The sequence below is a fragment of the Pygoscelis adeliae genome, unplaced genomic scaffold (assembly GCF_000699105.1).
Source record: "Pygoscelis adeliae isolate BGI_AS28 unplaced genomic scaffold, ASM69910v1 Scaffold21, whole genome shotgun sequence".
Lineage (NCBI taxonomy): Eukaryota > Metazoa > Chordata > Aves > Sphenisciformes > Spheniscidae > Pygoscelis > Pygoscelis adeliae.
Window position 1 is genome coordinate 1,283,891 of NW_008824243.1, and position 9,511 is coordinate 1,293,401.

The 9,511-nt window shown below is 43.3% G+C and overlaps 1 protein-coding gene across 1 annotated transcript in view; it reads left to right on the plus strand.

Annotated features, from left to right (window-relative positions):
• MTMR7 (myotubularin related protein 7) overlaps nt 1-9,511 on the plus strand; it is a 68,927-nt gene that overhangs the window by 399 nt on the left and 59,017 nt on the right. The gene's annotated exons all lie outside the window — the stretch shown is intronic.

Here is a 9,511-nt window from a genome sequence, read left to right on the forward strand (position 1 = left end):
TTTCAGGAGGTTCAGTGGTAGAGGAGACGTTTTTGTGGTCATGTTTCTTCTAGTAACTTCTTGCCAAATAGCATCAAGCTAGATTTTGAACTCTCTCAGGTTCAGAAGTGTACTGAACAGGTAAATTCCAAACACTTACTCTTAGTAGTAGTCAACAACCTGTCCCATACCAAACTATCTATAACTTCTAACAATGAAATGCATAAATTTGAATTTGACCATTCTCTGTCAGTGAAAAGCAGGCATTATGTCAGCACCAAAAATATTTTCATCCAAGAATTTGGCAAAATTTCCTTGCCAAGTGCCAGCTGTTTACCCACATCACTAGATCAGCGCTTTCTTCTCTTGTGACACCTGGATAGCAGCCAACTCTCTGGGTGTAAATTTGCAGTAAGCCTTTAAGTTCACAGTAGCTGATTAACTATAGTTGTATTTCTGTAAGAAGTTCCTGCTTTGTGAATATGGAGTGTGGCTTTTCCTGCTTAGAAAACATTTATAGCATCTCTTGTGTGCAGGTTCTCTGCTCTCTAGTAGAAGTTGTGCTCACATTGCAGCTTGTTGTTCAGGTGGGGCTCTCGCTTCCTCTACCCAGTGGCCAAAACTTCTAGCAACCAAATTATTTTTCAGAGCTCTGCCCTTTTGTCACACACGCGTGTGCGCACGCGCACACACGCTCACTTTGTGGGAAAAATCTACCATCAGAGTACATAGAAATTTGCCAAAGAATCAAGAATGCTAAAAAATAGAATAGAATAAAAAAGCTAACAAAAATTTAAGACTTTCTGTATTGCTAGGCACACTTCCAACACATCAGTCTATTCAGTGTGGACTTTCCCATGCCCGGTATAGAAGCCAGAAGTGTTACTGCGCATTAATAGTTAGCCTCTACAAGCTGTGTCAGTCTTCTTGTCCGCAGGGACTGATGCTCACATATGGGGGTGGGGGTGGAACTGGCAGTGCAATGTGGGAGCCAGCTCCTCTCAGAGAAATCTGAAAGTGGTGAAGGTCATCCAAAAGTGGCTCAGACTGTCACTGTCACTCCAGATGCAAGTGTAGCTTCCCACTGAATTTGATGCCAAGTCTTGCCTAGCTTGTTATCAGAATACTTTCACAGGAGTGTGATTTAGCAATGTCACGAGAAGTGGATGGATGTTATTCCTCTTTTAAGCTGCAGGGGACAGTATGTGGGACATTCATCCTGTAGAACTACAGGCTTCTAACTTAGCTAGTTTTCCTCTTTTGGCTCCTCCAGAGCATCAGTCAGAGCAGCAGTGTAATTTAGATGCACTGAATGGATTCTCCAGTCTGCATTGAGTACTTGTGGAGCTTTCCAACTCGGCCCCTGAAGTCCTGGGCCTAAAGTGGGGTTGTGTGAAGTGTGGCATGGAATGATTTGCTGCAAGTTAGGAATTAATGAAAATAAATTCAATTTCTCCCTTGTTTTCTTCTTTCTTTTTTGGAAAGGAAAGACCGTTGGAGTGACAACAGAAGCAAAGAGTTTTGACTGCTGACCCACCCTGTCTCCCACGTTGTAAGGATAGAAAGAGAAGTTCATTGTTGTTCTGACTCATAAGACGCAAAGACTGAAGAATGAGGTTCAATCACTGAGCACTCGCTGTAAGAGATGTTAGGTAAAACCTGGTAGTAAAAAGGTACAGGTGTCAAAGATTGTGTGTATCGTAATACTGAAACTACCAACTCAGGAATTTTCATTCATGGAATAGACGTACTAATTGCAAACTTATTCAAGAGAAGAAAAAGTGCCTCTTATTCAGGATTGAATCTTGTAAGGTACTGCACACCCCCTGGAAAGTGCTGACCCACTTTAAACCTCCCATTTAAAGCTCCTTGAGTCTGGGTGAGTTCAGTGTATTGCAAAATTAGATTCTTAATCAACAAATAGTATCTTCCATTAAAAAAAAAGAGTAGTTTAGGGTGAAGGAGGGTGTGGGATTGTTCAGAGAAGCGAAGACTTGCAGCTGCCTTATTCAATATGTCATCAAGCAACAATAACAGAAACATATTTTCTATTCTTAGCACTACTTAGCATAAGACATTTTTTTTTAAATACAGCTTGAAAGAGACTTTGGTGTACTCCCTCCCAACAATACGCTGACCCTCCAAATGAGGCTAATTTTAGCAAGATGTTTTTAAAAAGAGGTCTCAGACTTGCCACTATTTAGTCCTACGGCAGAGGTTACATTCAAGAGAAGAAAAGGTGGCAGAAAACATCTGAAAAATAGCTATTTTTTACCAGTTTTCTCTTTTTAAAAACTAGGAATGTCTCAAGTTGTACAGATCAGAAAAGTCACACAGAGAAAAAGCAGCTACTTCACACACCACTGCCAATAAGAACAAGGCACTCCTGTGCCTTAAATTGCCTTGTTAAATGCAAATTTAAAAAAAAAACCTCATAGCATCCAGAGTACTAGATAATGCATTTTACAAAATGGGGAAACAAAATATAGTTTTGTTACTCTTTTGATACACTAACTGGTTGTCTCTGACTCCTGCATTCTCCATCCTTTGAGTGATATGACAGCTGTAAATTCTCAGGGGAAAAAAAATCATAATGTGTACCAGGCTCCAACAAATATCTAGCATTGAATGCTGTCGAAAAACCTGTAAAGAGAAATCTGGATTTAATTCAATGTTGTGAAGTCAGCTTCTTGGGTGGAATCCTGGACCTGTTCAACTTGGTGGGAGTTTCGTAGAAGGAGGGCATACTTCCATTGCCTTTATAGTATTTAAAATACCTGCTCCAAGATCTACAGTTACCAAGGTGATGTAAAACCTTAGTATGCTTGTAAGAAGAGATGTATGGATGAAATCATGAGAAGCACTCTCTGCTATAACCTTGTTACACCCTGGAGCAGAAAAGCTGTATGTCTCCTTGCTCGCTTTTGCTCAAACCTGTAGAGCAACAAGGTTTGGTACGTTGACTTTCTACAGTAATTTTTGGAGCAGGTCTTGGTCTCGGGCAGTATGATTTACATATATCTATGCGGACATTTTATTGCTGGACAATGTTACTTCAGCATACCTTTTTCTGAAGACTTCCAGCGCTTGCGCCTTTGCTGCCATGATAGCAGTGCATCTTATTAGTTTTTGCAACTTGACTCCTCCATTTGGTGAAGAGGGAGCTATCACACTTCCCGAGCGCAGAGGGTTACTGGCTCAGAAATCAGTTAATCCTGTAATTTGTTTCTAGTTAATAATACAAAAGCCATTTAGGAAAAGAAGAATCTGACTGCACAACTTCTGAGTACCCGTTAAGCTGTCCAGATGACAGACAGAATTCCTAATCCTTTCAATATATATCAACAAAGAGCGTAAAACAGTGAAGAATTTGGCACCCACAAGTGGACTTCTCAAAGGTCTGAAAAAATCCAACCTTCTACTCTGTAATTTTCTTTCTCATATTAATAGTAATGTATTGGATCATATGGCAAATAGAATCAATTGATGATTTATTAATGTAATGAATGCTGGAAAAATGAGTTTATGATGGAAATCAGTGTAGATTGCAAATATTTTATTTTATAGAAATGATGGGGCATAGAGTTTATTATAGAATCATAGAATAGAATCATAGAATCATTAAGGTTGGAAAAGACCTCTAAGATCATCAAGTCCAACCGTCAACCCAACACCACTATGCCTACTAAACCATGTCTCTAAGCACCTCGTCTACACGTCTTTTAAATACCTCCAGGGATGGTGACTCAACCACTTCCCTGGGCAGCCTGTTCCAATGTTTAACCACTCTTTCAGTAAAGAAATTTTTCCTCATGTCCAATCTAAACCTCCCCTGGCGCAACTTGAGGCCATTTCCTCTCGTCCTATCGCCAGTTACTTGGGAGAAGAGACCGACACCCACCTCGCTACAACCTCCTTTCAGGTAGTTGTAGAGAGCAATGAGGTCTCCCCTCAGCCTCCTTTTCTCCAGGCTAAACAACCCCAGCTCCCTCAGCCGCTCCTCATAAGGCTTGTTCTCCAGACCCCTCACCAGCCTCGTTGCCCTTCTCTGGACACGTTCCAACATCTCAACATCCTTCTTGTAGTGAGGGGCCCAAAACTGAACACAGTATTCGAGGTGCGGCCGCACCAGTGCTGAGTACAGGGGCACTATCACTTCCCTGCTCCTGCTGGCCACACTATTTCTGATACAGGCCAGGATGCCGTTGGCCTTCTTGGCCGCCTGGGCACACTGCTGGCTCATGTTCAGCCGGCTGTCGACCAGCACCCCTAGGTCCTTTTCCACCGGGCAGCTTTCCAGCCACTCTTCCCCAAGCCTGTAGCGCTGCATGGGGTTGTTGTGGCCAAAGTGCAGGACCCGGCACTTGGCCTTCTTGAATCTCATACAGTTGGCCTCGGCCCATCGATCCAGCCTGTCCAGGTCCCTCTGCAGAGCGTTCCTACCCTCGAGCAGATCAACACTCCCACCCAACTTGGTGTTGTCTGCAAACTTGCTGAGGGTGCACTCGGTCCCCTCATCCAGATCATTGATAAAGATATTGAACAGAACTGGCCCCAAAACTGAGCCCTGGGGAACACCGCTCGTGACCGGCCGCCAACTGGATTGAACTCCATTCACCACAACTCTCTGGGCCCGGCCGTCCAGCCAGTTTTTGACCCAGCGCAGAGTACACCTGTCTAAGCCGTGAGCCGCCAGCTTCTCTAGGAGAATGCTGTGGGAGACGGTGTCAAAGACACACAGACATATGTTTTATGCCTACAGTTATTGCCTTATCAAAATCTAAGCAAGGTCACTGTTGCGAGGCAGAACCACATGTGATTTAACAACTGGAAAATTACACAAGGTTCTAAATTACACAGACCTTGGATTTCTACTCTACTAAATCCACATTACATATTTCTATTTAAATAAGCCCTCAAGGGCTTTGATTGACTGATTGTTTTTTAACTGGGAAACATACTGTTGTAATACATTTGCCAATATCAAATATGGAAAGAGATTCAGACAATAGAAATGAAAACTCTATGTAGTTTCATTTAGGCATCTGCTGATCATATCTTCCGCTCACCTTTTCCTATCAGTTACCAAAACTTATGTTTTGATGGTCACATTAAAATGGTCACAGAAAAGTCACAATGACATATTATCCTTCACAGTAAAAATATACTTGGGTGTTAATAAGTGACAACCTGGCAAAAACACCATGTCTTCCCAAAAAGTGCATTTCTGTACTGTTTAATCAACTCAATTAAGTCTCAGGCAAATCAGTGAAGGCCCCCCCTTATCTTTCTAAATTTGACAAATTTTTTACTGTCATGCTACAAAAGCTCACTTCTGAAGAGAGACCTTTGGGATCTTTCAAGTTTCACTTCAAATAAATGTTTAACCATAGGATATCTGGAGCTTTTTTTCTAAAAGTATATTTTCTGAGGTTTGTGGCTCTTATAAATTCCATGTGCGAGGAATATTTCTTATTGTGTCTGTGTTTCTCTCATCTAGTTCACCTTTCTTTTGTCCATTTCTGCATTACACTGAGAAGAGAAACAAAAGCCAAACAAACAAAATAACTATACTTTTCCACAAATATAGAATTAAGGATGAAAATTTAAGAAGTCACTGGAATACAAAATTAATTAGCTCCTTTGCTTTGGGAAATACACCAATAAACACCTTGTCCAACAAAAAGTAGATACCTTGCCAAGAAAAGATAACACCAAAAGCCAAAACATCTAAGAGAGACAAAGTTATCTGGAATCCCAGTATTCTCTTTCATGGTTCTGCAAACACTTGCTGAACTTTCCCTCTTGCAAAATACAACAGTAAGATTAAGACTTCAAATAATTCAACTAAATATAAATATTTTCTAAGATCATAGAGATTGTAATACAGAAGCTATGCTTGTACACTTGGAGATTTTGAGAAATTGTTCTCTGAAATTTGTTTTCCATGTAACAATATGTAATGAACACTACAGACAGACATTTCTGAAGTTCAACATATGTGAAACAACAAGGCAGGGAATCTGTTCCCTGAACACCAGTCCACGAAAGTAGTTCTACCTTGTCAATTTGGCAATTTGTTTTGCTCTTTCTTCCTCCCTCTTCCCCTGCCCATCAGGTGTAGTCAGAGACAGTGGAGCTAGATCCACCTCAGACTTACTGTGGGACTGCTGGGAGGAAATTTCTGTAGTGCAGCACTCCTTGACAGTGGAGAAACATGTATTGCCAAGTGCTATTCTCTTCCCCTCTGAAACAATCCCAACATTTTCCCAGAGCATTCTGTTCTCAGGGAACCCCTGAGATGCCCTCATTCCTCATGAGAACCACCAAACAGTATGCTAAGAAACTAAGTTCTGCATGCCAGAGAGCAGCCAGTTCAGGATTTGGCCCTTATCTTTACTGTGCTGTTCATTCTCAGCAAGAAAGAAGATGCCTATGGGACATAGAAGAGTGAGCTGGGGACTAGAAAAAAACTCATGTAGATACTCAGTTGTGTTAGGAAAGGGCTGAAGATGTTGACAGGAGACAGTCAAATAGCTTTCTATGTTTTGGGTATGTCAGGCTCATCAAGGGGTTCTGATTCACACTGAAGAAGACAAAGGCAGGTCAGGAACCGTAGCAGGTATCCTGGGGCAGTTTGTCAAACATGTTGACAGCACAAGGAGCTGTGATACTGTATCTGCAATAAGGAAGACACTACATTAGAGGGTTTATCACCTGATCTTTACGTGAGGGTCCAGGCTGACAACTCTGTCCCATCTGGGATGTCTTCAACTTTGAGAGGCTATCACAGCAACTGAATCATTAACCTCCTCCCCAGCCACTGTCCCTGCTACATCAGGAAGGACAGAACAGAAAAGACAGGCACCCTTTGCCGGGCAGGGCATGAATACCTCAAGCGGCTTCCAGGACTAGCTTTTCTATATACATCATGTTGACATAGGAGAACGGGAGCCTTTAATGGCAGTTTCCTATGCTTTATAGAGCACTGTCAGCTTGGCTTTGTGGCAACCGTGGATGAAGTTTATAGTCGCAATGGTAATTTCCTAATGAAAAATGGTCTATATAGGCATGCATGTATCCCCCCGCCCCGATCATGTGCTTCCCTCTGCCAAAGTGACACTGCACCTTGGGATTATAGAAAACAGCTTTGCATAAATGGAATAAAACCCAAACCAGTTACAACTGGAAGGAATGCCATGTGTTCTGCTTATGATGCAAAACACAGTGAAGTAGCATTTGCAACACCTCTCCTTTTCAGCTCTGTTTTCACTAACATTTCCTGATCGCACTGGGGGCTCAAGTCAGGGATATCTTTCCCCATAGTCCTACAAGTAAGGGAAACATCTGCCTGCACTTCAGTCACACTGGCAAGCTCCTCACTCCACAGCTGGGTCACTCAAAGATTGTCAGAGTCCTTGTATCATTCATAGTTCAGCAGAAAAAAGGTTGAGCGCTTTGGGTAGCTTCTAGCGGCTGCATGACTGCTGTTCAGTCGCTGTTTGGCATGGCAGGGATGGCATCACCCAGACAGCACCCTATATAGATTTACAGAAGGAAGGACCTCGAATGAAAGAAGGAGCAGGCCCTATGGAAGCAGACCATCTTCCTTAGGGAAACGGTCCATCTCTACCAGTGTGTATACTGATGGGATGAAAATTTAAGTGTGGTGACTCATGGCGAAGATTCACAAAGAAGCCAAAGAGAAGGAGACAAGGCAAGAGATCAAGGCTGTTGTGGAGGAGACACATGAGTTTCATGACCCTGCAGGTTAAGGCACATCAGGTTCAGTTTCCTAATCTGGTCTCATGTTAGTCTTCCTCTTGGGGCAGCCACCAGGTCCTTCACACCCACAAGAGTCTAGAGACAGCTTTGCTACAAGCTCCTAACCCCACACCAGCTGGGGAGGAGGCAATGCCAGAGCATGCACTCCACAGCCCAAACTGAGTGAAGAACAGCTGTTTGGAAGCCACATAGGATGTAACACTTAGTTAAATCCTTTTGAGAAGAAAGTTTCTGTTTTCCTTTTTCTGTTCATTGGACACATAGGCCTTTGTTTATTTTACTTGGCCGGTTTGGTTCCATCTTTCTTTAATTCTGCTGACTACACTAATATTTAATATGGTATTACATTCCTGACACTGCTTGCTGGCCATGTTAGCCAAGGTATTGCTATGCAAGTACCAAACATCATAAAGTTTTATTTTGTGACTAAGTTCTGCAATACCGTCTTATACTATGGAGGGTGTAAGGACATTTGCTCTGCTTAGGCCTGCTCCTGCCCTAAGATTCAGCTGTGGGCAGCCCCTTGGGAAGGGATGTCTGAGGCCAACAAACAGCAATAGATAAAGTGCAGCAGGCAGGTATAATTTTGATGGCATTGGACTACCAGCAATCCTTCAGAGTCCTCCAGTATAAAGTGAAGTGCTGGAATAAATGCTCCCTTTTGGCTCTAGAGGAACTTGGCCATAAGCTTGCAGGCTGTCTGAATACCCCCGCTGTAGCAGGGAGACCTATCCTACCAGTAGTGGCTAGCTCACTGGATGCTGATGTACCCCAGAAGGAAGAGGGTGCCAGCTTCTTTGTCTCTGAAAATTTAAAAATTTCAGAAGACTTGCCATCACAAGCCTATAAATGCATCAGTTAGGTGGGAACAACATGGGTGAAAATGTAAATATTGCTGATTTTCCCACTGTGAATTTTGACAATGACTGAAAGTCGCCATGTTCTTGGGGATGCTGCCAATGCTGACCAAATGATAGAGGGAGCTGTCCATGATCATCACACCAACAATGACCACACTATTGTGGAAACTGGCTGCCAGCAACAAGCATGACTGGGCAGTAGTGAAGGTCTACAAACTGATGTACACCCTCTTTTCCGGAGATAAAGGATGAGAAGGGAGTATATAGGTACTGAAGGGCAGGCAGTAACTAGAAATAGAGGTTTTCAGATGTGAACCTTCATATCTGCAAGTTCTGGTCCCCCGATAGTCAGCTTGGGCTAAAATGATACAGTCCCATTCCTAGCTTTATAGAAGCAAAATGTTTTCTGACTCTGAGGAGACCACAGTGGACTCCAACCAAAGCCCAGACCAGGACCCAACATTCTGCTCTTTAAGGGGTATTTCCTCAGCAGATTCTTCCAGCTGCAGTAGCAGCAGTTTCTGCATGATGATCAGTTTCTGCATGATAGACAGTGGGATCGAGTGCACCCTCAGCAAGTTTGCAGATGACACCAAGCTGAGTGGTGCGGTTGACACACCAGAGGGACGGGATGCCATCCAGAGGGACCTGGACAAGCTCGAGAAGTGGGCCCGTGTGAACCTCATGAGGTTCAACAAGGCCAAGTGCAGGGTCCTGCATCTGGGTCGGGGCAACCCCAGGTATCAATACAGGCTGGGGGATGAAGGGATTGAGAGCAGCCCTGCCGAGAAGGACTTGGGGGTACTGGTGGATGAGAAGCTGGACATGAGCCAGCAATGTGCGCTCGCAGCCCAGAAGGCCAATCGTATCCTGGGCTGCATCAAAAG